Below are 15,722 nucleotides of genomic sequence, written 5' to 3' on the forward strand. Positions count from 1 at the left end.
CATCAGCCACATTTCAAGTGCTCAATAATTGCCACATGCAGCTAGAAGCCACTGTATTGGGCAGCACAGATATGGAACATTTCTATCACTAAAGAAAGTTCTGTTGGACAGCATGGGGTCTAGTCAAGGATGGTAATGCCATTCACCTTGCCTGAAAGTGATTTTTAAATGGGCATGTAACATAATTCCGATCAATAAAATATATGGCCTTTGGGAAAGGTTTCCTGAGTCCTAAAAAGAGTCTCACAAGATATTTTCTCTCTAAATGTTGGTTTAGAATGTGATGGAAATTCTGCAGCTCTCTTACAAATATGAGGGGTGTCTGCCCTTTAACGTTGGCAGAGTAGAGCTATGGAAGGAATATTAATTCTTACAAAATCACTGAGCTGCTAAATTTTTACCAATTCTGCATCCTCCTTATGTGAGATAAGATGATAAATGTCCTTATTGTTTAAATGAGTTGGAATTGAAGTTTTTAGAACTTCAAGCCAGGAGCAATCTAATAATAGAGCTTTTTTTTTTTTTTACTATTCTCTAATAAAAAGGTTCTAATCAGTCAATATACTGCTGAAAATCTATAAGGACTCTATACCTCAATGCAGGTCCCAAAGTTTGAATACAATAATGTTAAGAATATTACTGTCTCTCACAGAACACAGCATCTTAGTTTCTTTCTCCATCTGCCATTAATTTCTATTTACCCTGTCACTTTTTCATCTGAGAAATTTGAATTTAAAATACAATATGAAACATATTTTGCATTTGCAAAAAAGAGTTCAATAACAAAAGTTCTAATTTTCACTACAAAAGTAAGATTCAAGGGTAACATTAGAAATTTCAAGGTTCTCTGAACTGGAAGGATCCCCACAGATCACCTAGTTTACCTCCTTGATTTACAATTGAGGAAACTGAGGTCCATACAAATAAAGTAACTATAGTAGATAATGGCCCTCCAGAGCTGCCCATGTATTAATACCCAGAACCTTGTGAATATTCTATCTTACATGGCAAAAGGGATTTTGCATATGTGTTTAAATGAAGAATTTTGATATAGGAAGATTATCTTGTTTTATCTAAGTGAGACCAGTATAGTTATAACTTTGTAAGAGGGAGGCAACAGGGTAAAGACACAAAAAGGAGATATTAACAACAGAACCAGAGATTGGAGTGACACAGTTTGAAGACGGTAGACGGGGTCATGAGCCCAGAAATGCAAGTGACCTCCAGAAACCAGAAAAGACAAATAGATTCAGACTCTCCCCTTGAAGCTTCCAGAAGGAATACAGTCCTGCCAACACCCTGACTTCAAACTTCTCACCTTCAAAAATGTAAGAAAATAAATTTGTGTTTTTATGCGATTAAATTAGTGGTAACCTGTTATAATAGGAATAGAAAACTAATACAATTGCCTTCCCCAAAGTCCCCCAGCTTGTACTGGTAATGCCAGAACTCAGTATGTCCAGCTTTCCTTCTACCAAAAACTTGTATATGTTATTTCCTTTTCCATACTGGTTTTTCAAAGACAGGAAAATCTTGGTGCGATGCTTTTAGTGTGTTATATGGAAAATATCTGATTAACCACACCATGGGATCACATGTAGTGGTAAAAAGCAGAGCTTCTAGAGCCAGACTGGTTTTGAACCTTGGCTTTGCTGCTTATTAATTGACTTTGAGACTTTTGGGCCTATTAGCCATTCTGTGTCCAGTTCCACTATCTATAAAATTGAGCTAATAATACTATATGTCTTACAGATTTGAGGATCTAATTAGTTAATATTTCTAAGGAACATAAAATACACAGTACAAAATAAGCAGTATGTGTTTGTTACAATAAACTTCCAAACTATGTTTGATTTATCTACAGTCTGTCATATGTGAATCTGCTCAAAACAAACACAATATTAAAGGCTATTGGATAACAAAGAATTTCACTCAAAATTAAATTTTCAACTGAGAAAGTTTCTTAACTAATTCTGATTTTTTTTTTTTACAAACACATCTTAGATCCTATTTTAGAATTTTCTCCATGTTTGGGCAAGTTACCTTTAAGACAGGCTACAAGTAAATAGTAACCAGTTTTCAGATAGAAACGTGTCTCATTTATACCATAAAACCAAGATGGCATCACAGTTTTTATAAATGACACAAGACCAGGATTTTCTAAAAACATGGGCTTTGAAAAAGGTATTTGATTAACTGGCTTATTCAAATGTCTGAGCTTCATTTATAGAATAAAGTGAATGGTAGCCTTTGAGATCTCATATTTAGAATCCTCAATCACTCTTAAGGTACCTTAAGGCTCTGCCAAAAATTTCCCCAACTGGCAAGAAAGTAACTTAAATATGAGGATTTTCCTCCTCATAACATATTCTCATGTGTATGCTTGTAAGTATTACTTGTTTGGCTTGGTTGGAATGTAGCCACTCCCAAAGCATTAAAACCATTCACTGAGACTTGGAAGCACTGCATTTTGGACAAATGAGAAAGATTCTGCAAAGATGGGAAATATGGATATTTAATTAATTCAGTGAAACATTCATAGGCAACTCAAGCCTATCATCTTCAGAAATAACAATGAAAATGCAAGCTCCACGAGGAGAGCACCTATGTCTATCCCGTTCCCCATTATAACCTTGAACCTGGCACAATCCTGACACTGGTAGGTGTGCAGTGTGTGTGGAATGAACAAATGGACTGCCAAATGGAGAAGCCAAAGGCTAAATGTGTATAAACAAAGCAACATAGAATGTTGTTGCACTATTTCGTATATTTGGGATTATGTGGAAAGGAAAATATTAGTAATGTAAGGTGTCTACTTGCAAAAGTCAGTGGTACAAACAGAATCACATGTCCTCTTTCCAGTTTGTCAGGAAATCTCACTGAATCTCAAAATGAAACTACCTCCTCAAAAGAGCTAAATTTTCTTTCTCTTCTTTAATTAAAACACTATTAAAGAAGAAAATTGGTGTAAGGAAAGAGTCCAACATACAGGAATTCCACTATACTTGAACACGTTATACCGAATTATTTTACTGACCTTAAATTTAATCATGCCTGTGCTGAGTGAAGAAGGTGGAGCAGGTAATTTGGCAATTTCAAATTCTTTAAATCAGTTACAAATATGCAAAATCTATTCCTTCACTATTTAGAAATAGAATAATCTTCATCAAAATTTAACACTTGTGCTCTACAAAAGACCTGTCAAGAGGATGAAAAGACAATTTACAGCCTGGGAGAAAATACTTGTAAACCACATATTCAACAAAGGACTGGAATCAAGACTATGAAGAGAACTTTCAAAACTCAGTATTTAAGAACCAAATAATCCAATTAGAAAATGATAAAAAAGGTATTGCACAGACATTTCCCCAAAGATACACAGATGGCAAGTAAGCACATGAAAAGATGCTCAATATCATTAGCCATTAGAAAAATGTAAATTAAAACCACAATGAACTACTACTACATACCTATCAAAATGAATAAAACAGAAATTAGTGATAACACCAAATGCCGAAGAGGATACAAAGAAACTAGATCACATGTCCATTACTGGTAGGAATGTAAAATGGAATAGCCACTCTGGGAAGTTTGACGGTACCTTTTAAAACTAAAAATGGATTCATCATACAACCTGGGATTGCATTCTCAGGCACATATCCCAGAGAAAAGAAAACTATTTTCATTTAGAAACTTCTACATGAATGTTCCAGCAGCTTTATCCACAAGGGCCCCAAACTGGAAACTATTCAAATATCCTTAAAAGGGTGAATGGTTAACAAACTATGGTACATCCATACCACAGTATAATACTCAGCAATAAAAAGAAATGAATCTTATAGCCACACAAGTTGGGTGAAACTTAAGGAAATTATGCCTAGTGTGAAAAAAAAAGTCAATCTCAAAGGGATATATACCTCATGATTCTATTTATATAACATTTTGAAATAACATAATTACAGATATGGAGAAAAAATTAGTGATGGCCAGAGGTTAGGAAGTCGGGAATGGTGTGGGTGTGGCTATAGAGTGCCCTGTGGTAATGGTAACGTATTTTGATGGTGCTGGTGATTACACAAAGCTACACATGTGATTAAACTGCAAAGAGTTACACACACACACACACACACACAAATGTGTGCATATATAACTACTGAAAACTGAGTAAATTCTAAGGATTGCACCAATTTGGGTTTTGATACTGTACAAGAATCATGTGAGATGTTCACATTAAGGCAGGCTGGGTGAAGGGTACATGAGACCTCCAAGGACATTTCATTCCTGTGAATCCATAATTATTTCAAAGTAAAATGTTTTTTTTTGTAATCTATATCATCTTGAAAGAAATCATTCTGTTTTAAGGGTGTTCCATCCCCTTGAAGGTAATCCATGTATTTTTAAGTCCTTAAGTTTCTTTTTTTTTTAAATAGACATGACTCTCCTCCACTGGACATTCATTTTTAAATAATAAAATGTTTTCCTCCATTTCCAAATACACACACAAAATATAGCTGGATAAATATTTCTTGGTTTGCAACTACAGTAATCCTTGAGTTTAAATACACAGAAAATTTCAGATATGACCCCAAACCAATATGTGCCTGCCTTACCTAGAAAGGGAATGGAATCTTTCTACCTCTAAGTTGGGAAGAATTTAGGGGGCTTCCAGTTCAAATTCCCCAACATAAGAATCCTTTCTATAATATCCATCCTTTGAATATATACTGAGTAATGGACACCTACAGTTTTGCCTGCCCACCACATTCCTTCTAATTTGACGATACAGCAATTCCCTATTATTGTAACAACAGCAGCCCATTTCTTTGGGGGAAATTACCTCTACCCTACAGAATGTAGCCTGATGGGACTGCCAGTTGAGGGCCAGGCCTTCCCTTAGCCAAAGAGTGAGCTTATGGCCCAAGCTAGACTCCCTAGTTTTGAATCTTGACACAAATGCTGAAAGTTGCTAGAACACAATTACTCTGGCAGTGAAGCCCTGAGAAACATGGCCACCAGGTTTGCTGAGATTCTTAAGCTGCTCTGACCCCTGTCCTTTCTACACCTGATTCATCCACCTTCCCTTTGACTATGTAAGCTCCTTGATACTCTTCCAATGATGTATGTTATTCTTCATGTTAACCAGTTGGTTTATGCAATCAAAGAGTTCTAACTTAAACATAAACCAAAAGTTCTCACTTTTTGGGGCCAAGTAATCCCAGTTTGTTGAACTGTACTAATGCATGTGACTTGACTTCCAATCTCTAATCTGATTGATCCCTCCTAGGTAAACTCATTTATCAAAATCTTTCTGAAGAGTCAAGCAAAATGTGGTCTGACCAGAACAGAGATAAGGATAATATGTCCATCTTTGATCCAGGGTTTATGTTAATGCAGCTGCAAAGTCCATGTCACAAGCATATGAGGCTGATGGCAGATTTTGAGTTTATAGGCAACTAAAATTTTCAGTCTTTTTCATATTAACTTCTATAAAATTAAATATTTCCTGCCCTGAATTATACAGTTGGCTTTTTTAAATCTAACATTTTGGCTCATTGGATTTATGTGGTTTGTTTTAGTTTAGTCTACAAAGGTTTACTATAACCAGTGTTCTGATATGGTTGTCACTGACTTCAGGAATGAAGTCAGAGACTGAGTTTTGTTTTCTGACAATGTGAGACCATCCTGATCAGACAAAGGAATGAACTAAGAATAATTTTACTTATCAATCTTTACTAAAGGAATTTAGAATTCTATATTTGGATATTTGAGTTATATAAAGGAATCAGCTAATTAAATTTACATGAAAGGACTTCCAGGCCATTGATAAACACATAAAGTTAGACTTTTCCTAAGGGATGAAGAAACAAAATTAGGCAAATAGAAGTAAAACACACACACACATACACGACCAGGCATTAAAAACCAGTAGATCACAAAGCCTTATTTGTTAAGTCTCAACCATTTGCAGCTGCTACACACTCCTCCCTGATGTTGGCAAGCATTTGCATGGGAAGTGAAGTGAAGCTGCCACTGTTTCACCTTTTATAATTTTATTTTCAGGATCCCTCTTCAGTTTACAAACTTTGTATTGCTCAGAGTTCTCAAGGCTTCAGTAAAAGAATCAGTTCCCACACAAAGAGAGTTTGGGAAGGCTGGCGAAACCAAAATCATTGGACATCTTGTTTGAATTTCTGAGAACTTTTCCATTTTAATTTTAATCATGAATTTAGTCTAGTATATGCTATATAATGAGAGGTTTGAAGAGCAAGTGCTGCTGTAAAGCCATAGAGAGGGATGACGCCTAGAAGGGCAGGCTGGCTGCCCAGTCAGCTACCCAACATTGGTTTTCATTTCGGCGACTGTGTCTTTATCCAGGACCTGAATGTCAGCCAGTCTCCAAACCTGATCTTTTAAACACAAGAATGGGACTTTACACTAAGAGAAGACCCATATTAAATAAGTTCACAGGGGGTGATGTACATAATTCGAATACATATTTATAATTCTCCTGAGAGAAATTCAATTACTACATAGGCCAGGGACATTTAAGTCAGCCAAACTAGCATATTTCCTCCTTTTAAGGCAGGCTCTCTGGACCTGAAAGCAACCTTCAGGAGCCGGAGGTCCCCAACACTTGCTAGAGCTGATAGCAGGGAAACCAGGACTTCAGTCCTTACAGCTATAAGGGAATTAATTCTGTGAGTAACAGGGATGAGCCTGGAAAAAGACCCTGAGCTCCAGGTGACAATGTTGCCAGCCAATATCATTTCTGGCCAACAGGACTTGGAGCTGATAGATGGACTGTGTTATAAGCTGCCAAATGTGTGACAGCTCAGTAAATTGTTGCACAAAAACAGAAAACTAATACACCTCTAGACAAATATGTCATATAAAATATGGGATATGTGAAATATAAGTTTCATATATTTATGTCAGACACTAATCATAGACATATGAAATATATTCATAACTGTCATGTTAATACATGCTAACATATGTTAATACATAGTCTTGTACTCATCTTTTTTGCTTTGGCATCATCTTTTGTGTAAACATCCACTGTGATCCAGTACTTACTGATTTTTAGTTTAACTCTCTAAGGGAAAACCTCACTTTGCCCATTAAGTGAGAGGCACCTCACTGGTATTCTCCTACAAGTATCTACATTAAACCTAAGTGTTTAGATCTCTAGGTAAAGAGTGATGTTATGTATTTAAGCCTTTACACTTCAGCTGTGTGTTGCCACCCAAAACTCTCAACTCGTACAACTCTGACAGTAACTTGCAGCCCTAAGTATCTGGAAGCAAGAGTCTTGCCTCACTAGATAAAGGAACCCATAGGCATAGACACTGTGTCTTGGACAAGCTGCCAAGAGACTTTTAAGTTCCAGTTTAGCCTCTACCATGGACTAGCTGTGTAATCTTAAGCAAGTCAGTTAACATCTCAGTCTCTATTTTCTTATCTGCAAAATGAAGAGGTCAGAATAGATTTCTAAGGTCTGCAGCTAGATCACTATAGGGCTTTCTCAGTCACAGTGCACTCCTCTAGAAGCAAGACCAGTGCCCTTGATGATACAAGGAACATATAAAGTAGTAACTGACATTGCAAGAGATTACTTTATATAACATCTCACAAGAAGTAGAGAAGACTAGATACCTTTCCATCTCTAGGAAGTTACATTCGGAAGGAAAAAGTAATTTCAATGACATACTAACTTTTAAAATAAGAACATTACCAAAACTAGGCTAAAAGTTAAAATTATTCGATGCTACTTTAAGAGTAAAGTGATAACTTATTTAAGAGCTGTGTACTTAATAACAAGTTCATTTTATGTGAGAATAGAGATACAGAGCAGGACCTATAAGCCCTTTATTAATGAAATCTGCACTTTTGTCAGATTTGATCTAAAAATTACAGAAACTTTGATTGTTGAGAAACTTCACTCTTGTGATCTAATTGACTTCTCCTCACATTACTTTTTCTGAAAATCTATTTTTCTGGATGAGAATCTAAGACAGACATAAGTAAACAAATAGGATTAAGCTTCTAAGAGATGAAGTTTAGTTTTCTAAAGGAAGAATTTGGGAACAACCAAAACCAGACCCAAATTCTAGCTTGTAAATACCGCCATCTTTGCAAGGTTTCAACATTTCTTTTAAAAGCCACTGGACCCAATGATTCTTCCCAAGCAGTAAAAGAACTTTCTCTTTCAAGTCAAGATCAAGAAACTGTGTAGGTCTTTGGTTTTTATTTTTGTATACCATTTATTTCAAGACTACTTTTTTTTTTTTTTTTTTTTTTTTTTTTTGGTTCACTTCAGTTCTTTATTGTTGCTCGGAAGGTCGGGAGAAAGTGAGTGAGAAGAAGCAACAGCCGGAGAGAGCCAGTGAGAGGAAGAATGAGAGGAGAGAGCTCAAGACTACTTTTTAAAATAAATAGTGGGCTGAAATATCTTGAAAAAAAGAAATGGTGTAGGTTTTTCTAATTGGGTCACACATTCATTTTCACATTTAAGTCAGTAGATATTTGTTGATCACCTACTAAACTCTCACTGTATGTTAATTAGTCTGTCTCTCCCAGAAATGCTAAGCTCCCTGAGTGTAGGCACTATGCCTCTTATCCCCAGGTTCCTAGCATAGAGCCGGGAGAATATGGTAGATAATTCAGTACTAATCGAATACTAACCAATAGGCAATTCTATCAATAGGTACAATGAAAACTCAAAAAGTCAAATCAAACCTGGTTATAGATCAGACAAAAAGGAAACAATTTTATTTAACTTTCTAAGAAAGATAGATTACCATCTCTGGCTTTTAAACTTAGATTTAAAAGCAACATATCCTTCCTGAGCATTATGATGATGTGAACATAAGCACAATACTTCTTTGGTACTCATGGTCCTCCAGGGATAAAAAGCACTAAGGTACAGATATGATTATAATGTACCATTGCTATTTATGCCTTATTATTATGCAGTACAGCCAACCTTGGAAAATGGGCTCCTATCTTTCTCATTCATATAGAAGGCCACTGTTCAGTAAATAAGTCTAACATTCATTCAGTAAAAATTGAATGAGCACTCTCTGTGTCCCAGCACTATGCTAAGGCTCTGGGGAAATACAGATTGAGGGCAGAGTCATGTCCCTGTGGAATTTGCAGTATAATAGAAGAAACAGCTACATAAACAAGTCGTTTGAATACTATTGAGTAGTGCTATAAGAACACATAATCCTGGCACAGATGAGGGAGTGAGCAGACCTTCTTGGGGAGGAAATCAGGTGGGCTGGCGTGGGTGCTTGACCTATGGCTACATTCTAGGGTCTGAGTGTAGCAGTTGGGGGAATACAAAAATGAATAAGACAAAATCTCTACCCTGATTTCAATGATGCATGGGGAGAGATATGAAAAAATATAATTAGAGGCGGATTGAGGTGTGCGATAAGTGTTTTTATGTAAGTGGAAAGTGCTTTGTAAAAGCAGAGCTGAGAAGACTTCTTTCTTTTCACAAGGGCATTGAAGAAGGCTTCATAAAGGAGGTGGTATTTGAGGTTGCTCATTGGCTTATACTCTGGAAGGTTCTATTTATACCAGCAGACATAAATGATTTCATTTCTGAAAAGGTACTTTTAGATTTTCCCTTACTTAAAGCCTTTATAGAGAAACTGCAATAAGAAGATATATTTTCTGCAAAAAGAATCCACCCAAACACCTTGACATTCTTGTTTCACATATTTCACACATGGTATCTTTTATGTCTGGTAAAGTAGACTAGGAAATGGTTCGAATACCCAAGGGCCTCAAAACATATACTTTGGAAAGTGTACCTAATTTCTAAAAAGGCTGAATTGCAGAAGAATCTATTTGATTAGAAAACAAGCTGTTCACTTCTGGGTATGGAACAGATGCTGCAGTTTAGGCACAAAAGGATTCAAAAGCCCCTCTGCTGTGGGAAAAGGAAAGTCTTTGCCCAGCCTCCTCTTCAGCCCATCAGCAATCTCATACTGATCAGAGGTATCACGATATAAAACCCATCTGAGGATGGGGAGATAAAAGGTTATTTAGTTGTTCAAAGGAATAGAATACTTCTCACTGCTGCTTCTAATCTTTGCTGACAGTGATTTAGGACCAGAAGACTTGAACACAGAATAATTCATACAGAAGAAAAGTAATTTTGCAACTGCTGTGAGTTGTTTTTTTGGCATATAGATGACTTAAATGGCTCCCCCAGAAAACTAGAAATCAGGCCACACAAATTGAAAACTTAAGTATGAATATTTAAAAACTAACAAAAAGAATGATTTCTTTTGGGCTACTATGAGAAAAAAAAACATTATCATTAGCCCAAAGGCTATACAACAGGGATGTGTATAATTCAATCTCTGTTTCATTACAATTATTGCAGCCAAGTTATTCATTTGAGATCTGGCACCAGGGAAGGCATGGGCAAACACCAGGTTGGATTAGAGCTCCTAGCAAAGTAAATACTGATAGTCATGATGAAGATCAGGTATGGGAATCTGTTGCTTTGACTTTACAGGTATAATTTCAGTAACTCCATTACAGGCTTCACTTTTATGTGATCCAATAGAACGTTGGTGCTTTATAACATTTATTACACTTCTATATTACATGAAGAGAATGGGCTTTGTTATAACACCGGTTCTAAGAACAGAGCCTACCATCAAATTTCATGGCAAAGTACACGATATTTCAGATCAACTGATCACCCAAAAAGGGATTTACGTTTAAAAAATACATCTCTTAAATATCTCAATGGTTACAGTATCTCCAAAAATGAGGTACTTTTTTCCCAGGCATATCCAATCTTCTTGGCAATCAAGCTGATGGAAGTCAAATTGTACAGATTAACCCTCTAAACACGGGTGTGGACACGTTAACCAAAGTGCTCTGCCCCTGCTCACATTTAAGCTCAGCTTGCATGCCCTGTAATTTGTATTTGTGAAGCCCCAGTTTTAAGAGTTATCAAACTAAGTTCCCATTCAGAGGAACACAGGGCCCTGAGAATCACACAGCCAGCTTCTTACAAATGACTGTGTGTGCTTTTTCCATTGCATCTTTTCTTCCAGCTCTCATGGAAATAAGCACCACCACAGGCCGCTGATGAGCCAGCAGAGCCCAGTCATCTGGCAGCCATGACTGGTCTCTGGCATCTGAGAACAACAACATCAAACTAAAAAACTGGAAGCGTAAAAAAGTGAACACAGACAATTCGTTCTCATCCCCTTAAATTCTGCAGTTCCACTTCCCTGACTCTAATTTTTTGGTTTTTTATTTATTTTGTTTATGTATTTTCTTGTCTTTAAATTAACTTTTTGCTTTGAATGCTGTGTAAATGAAGGCAACAGCCCTATCCAATTTCCAGACCACTTTGCCATGTGCCTAGTAGAGGGTTTTCAGTAAGATCACTGCTGGCGTGAGTGCACCACAAAGTTTACGACCCACTGATGCAATACTCTCATCCAAAATGACATTGTGTGGGGAAATTCAGCTTTGACACCTGTTGGTCATGAGAGCTTGAGAAAGATACATAATCTCAACTGTTACCTTTATTTCACCACTAAAATAAAAGTTAAAAAACCTGTTTTCTCTTTATTACTGACTTGTGAAGGACTATTCGTTATTCAAAATGGACAAAAACAATTTGCAAACTGTGACGTCAAGGAGCTCATTGACTGTTTTATCTCAGGAAAACCTTTATAGGGCCTCAAAGAAGAGATGTCACATGAAATATCTAAGTGCAAAATCACACCATCTTGTACATACAAGTCCTTTTTGTCTAGCTAGATGCTTAAACTACTCAAAGTCACATTAATCTGCCACCCTCTGAATAAGAAACGTACCAAGATGATTGCTCCTCTATTAGGAATGCAAAGGCTGAGGTCAAACTGGATGAAACTGCTTACTCAGAGTTACCTAGCAGCTTCATGGTCGGAATGGAAAAACAAGACTGACCCACACTGCGGGACAGGATTACATGTTTACATCCTCCCCTTCCATTTAAGGACATTACCAAAGTGATGGCTACAATCTTCATACGTGCTTATCACACAATGTGCCATCAATTACAAAATTAAATTTCTTTTTTAAAAAGAGGGAAAGAGTTCCACTCCCCCAAAATCTATTTGCCAGATAATTTAAACAGCACATCATAGGTCTCTGACCTATGGACTACTAATCACAGAGCCCAGGGTGCTATTAATCATTTTGGATGCATTAGCTCCTGCAGGAACACAAAGTCAAATCATAGCAGGACCAACCAGGCTTTTTATCATTCTAAGATAGGTAAATGAAATTCCATGCAGTTTCTTGTGCATGAAGGTCTTTTCAAGAACATTTTGAAGTGCAACCATGAACTGATTACCATCTCATTTTTAAAAAGACTTAAGTTCTTGACGTTTATATGATTAATTTTATTTATATGGAACAAACCCTGAACATGATACAAAACACAAAGGGATTTGGTGTAAAAGGAAAGTGTCTCTCTTTTCGCTGTTTCTAAGGCACCAATTCCCCTCCTTAGAAACAATCTTATAAAGATAAGCTACATATGTGTGTGTAGGTTATACAAAAGGTACTGTTCTCAATTTGCTTTCTTTATCGAACAATGTATCTTGGATTCTGTTCTGTAGAACTTTTGTTCTAGAGAACTGCACAGCTCCTCATTCTTTTAAAACGTTACACAGTATATTCCAGGTATACCAAAATATGTTTAATCAGTCCCCTACTGGTGGACATTTAAGTTGTTTCCAATCCTCCGTTATCACAAATAATGATGAAATAGTTATGCTTAATGTCAGTCACTTTGTTTAGGTACAAATGAAGGAAAATTCATAAGACGGGCATTGCTTAAAGGATCATACATTTAAATTTTGTATAGACTGTCCTTTACAGAAGTTGTATCAGTTTATCTTTCTACCAAAAGTTATGAGACCAAGTGCTTCCTCAAACCCTTGACAATCATTTTTGATCAAACTTCTTTACCTTAGGCCTGATACTATCTTTACCTTAGGCCTGAACTATCTGATAGACACATAATGTTATTTCACTTATTCTTTATGATGAAGTTGAACATAACATCTCTTTTAAGTTTAAAAGTCATTGTGTTTATTTCTCCATGATCTGTCCACCCTTGTCCTTTATCCATTTTTCTACCAGATTGTTAGTCATTGTTTTCTTATTTATAGATGCTCTTTATTCAGTAAAGAAAATAGTCTTGGTCTGGTATATGTGTGAGATACTTCTCCAGATTTTCATTTGTCATTCGACTTTGCTTATGATGGATTTTTATTATGCATAAACTTTGCTTTAAGTATTTAAATTTACTTTTTTTTTCATGGCTTCTGGGCTTTGCAGGGGACAGATTTTTCTCATGCAGAGATTATCTTCAATGGTTTCTGGTGTTTTCTTCTAATATTCTTCTCATTTTAATTTCTACATTTGAGTTGTATTACGCCAGAAATTCATTTTTGAATAAGGTTTAAGGTAAAGATTCAACTTTCTTTCTTTGTAGAAGTTAGGATTTACTGAATGCTCCATCTTTTCCTTTACGATATGAGATACCAACTTCATTATATGTGAAATTTCAATATATATTTATCTTACACTCATCCCACATTTATTTTTGAGTGTCCTAGTCTTTTAACTGTCTATACCAGCACCACAGTCTTTCAACTATTGTAATTTAATACTTTTTATAGAAAGACTGTACTACTTCCCCCTTAATACTCTTCTTTCTTAGAATTTGTCATTAAGAATTCTCTTATTTTTATAAGCTTTTCAGTTGAGTCACTTGGGTTTTCCAGATATATGGTCACATTAGCTGGAAAATACAGTTAACACTCCTTTCCCATTGTTTACTTCAAATTTCTTTTCCTTACAAGACTACTTTGGCCAGTAGCTCTCTAACAATATTAAATTATTGTGAGGATAGAGGTGACTGTTGTCTTAATAACTTTAAGGTAATGCTTTTGGTATATCCATATCAAGCAAGATGTTGGCCTCTCAAATGAGATAGATAAATATGAAAAAAGTCTCCTTACATGAAAGACAATACAGCATAATAGTTAAAAACAGATTCTGGAACTAAATTGTTCTACATATAAACTGTGTGGTCTACAGTAAATAAGTTACTTAGCCTCCTTGTGCCTTTGAAAATAATATTATTGCTTCATAACTTTTTTGGAAAAATTAGATAAGCTAGAACTCATAAAATGCTTAGTAAAGTGCCTAGAATATAGTAAGCACTCACTGATGTGGAAGAATGGATTACAAGAAAGTTAGTGCCTCTGGGTTTGTGACATTATCTCTTTACCCCATGGAAGTTACAGAGGTTTTCCTTTTGTTCCAAGCTGGAATGCATGTGTTATTATTTCATAGATTGATAGCACTAGCTATAACTTATTCAGTAACAGGCATTTTACATATCTCTCATCATGACAATAACTTTGCAACCATACTTTATTAGCCTTATTTTAAAAGTGAAGAAACTGAAAGCCAGAGCATTTATGAAACTTTTCCAATGATTCAAGGTAGCCAGAAGCTGAAGTAATCATGTATTATAGTACCTACCTACCCATATGCTTCTCAGGGATGTTACTTTACCATGTTGGGGGGAAGCAGCCATGGTTTTCACTATATGATCCTACTCCTATGACCCAGACAAATGGACAAAAGGTACTGAACTTGACTGAAGGAACCACAATACATAGGCGGGTCAGTCCCTCTTAGCCACCTAAAACCTGATCTGGGCCAATTAGGTCCTCTTCCTCTTCTATATGAACTTTGCCAGCAGTCAGTTATTCCTACCAACCAATTTTCCTTTAAAATCAAGTGTGAGGTAAAACAAAAAAACTTAAGAAGTTCTAAATGGTCAGAGTCTTGAGAACAAGTGACAGTGGTTGTATTTTTTCAGCCATCTGCCCCATTTATCCTTGTAAATGCAGTGTTTCTTATTTAATTAAGAATTATAGCTTAACCGGAAGTGTTGTAGGCAAAAAATAATACAATAACCTCTATTAAATTATTCTACTTCTTTATTAAATCTCGACTACTTATGAGACCAGAAGAGGAAAAAGAGCCACTATTTGTTTAAAATTTCCCTTAGAATGAACACTGTTAAAGCACTTGTACAATATTGCCTCAGCCCCTAATATTATACTAGAAAGGAGCTAAAGTCAGTTGGAGCACTGCATGAAAATGTAATTCCCTTTACTCATTACTAATTAATTCATTTATTCAGTAACTATATATTTGTTGAACACCTGCTGGGCTCTCAGAATTGTGCTAAGTGCTAGGGATGTACAAAACAGACTTGGTTCTTGCCTTCATAGTATTTATATTCCAGTAGGAAAAAGACATCAAACAAATAATTGTACAATTAATTCATTACAGTAGCAAAACCTGCAATAAAAGGTAACTATAGACTAAAGGAATGAATATCACAGATAAATCTCACTTACAGATATTCTAAATAAAATATTAGCAAAAAAAACCCAGCAGCACTTTGAAAGAATGACCAAGTGGAATTCATACTAGAAATGTAAAGGCAATTAAGAAAACAGTATAATTTACATATTAGAATATCAAAAGAAAAAATTTATATTATCATTTCTATACAAGATGAAAGACATTTTATAAAATTCACTGCCTGTTCTTGGTTAAAACTCTTAATTAGATAAGAATATGTGTTTTATTGACTGCTT

General features: G+C 35.8%; 1 protein-coding gene across 4 annotated transcripts in view; it reads right to left on the reverse strand.

Moving 5' to 3' along the window:
- The window catches only part of RAD51B (RAD51 paralog B), a 589,871-nt gene that overhangs the window by 317,500 nt on the left and 256,649 nt on the right, over positions 1–15,722 (reverse strand). The gene's annotated exons all lie outside the window — the stretch shown is intronic.

The sequence above is a fragment of the Manis pentadactyla genome, chromosome 11 (assembly GCF_030020395.1).
Source record: "Manis pentadactyla isolate mManPen7 chromosome 11, mManPen7.hap1, whole genome shotgun sequence".
NCBI lineage: Eukaryota > Metazoa > Chordata > Mammalia > Pholidota > Manidae > Manis > Manis pentadactyla.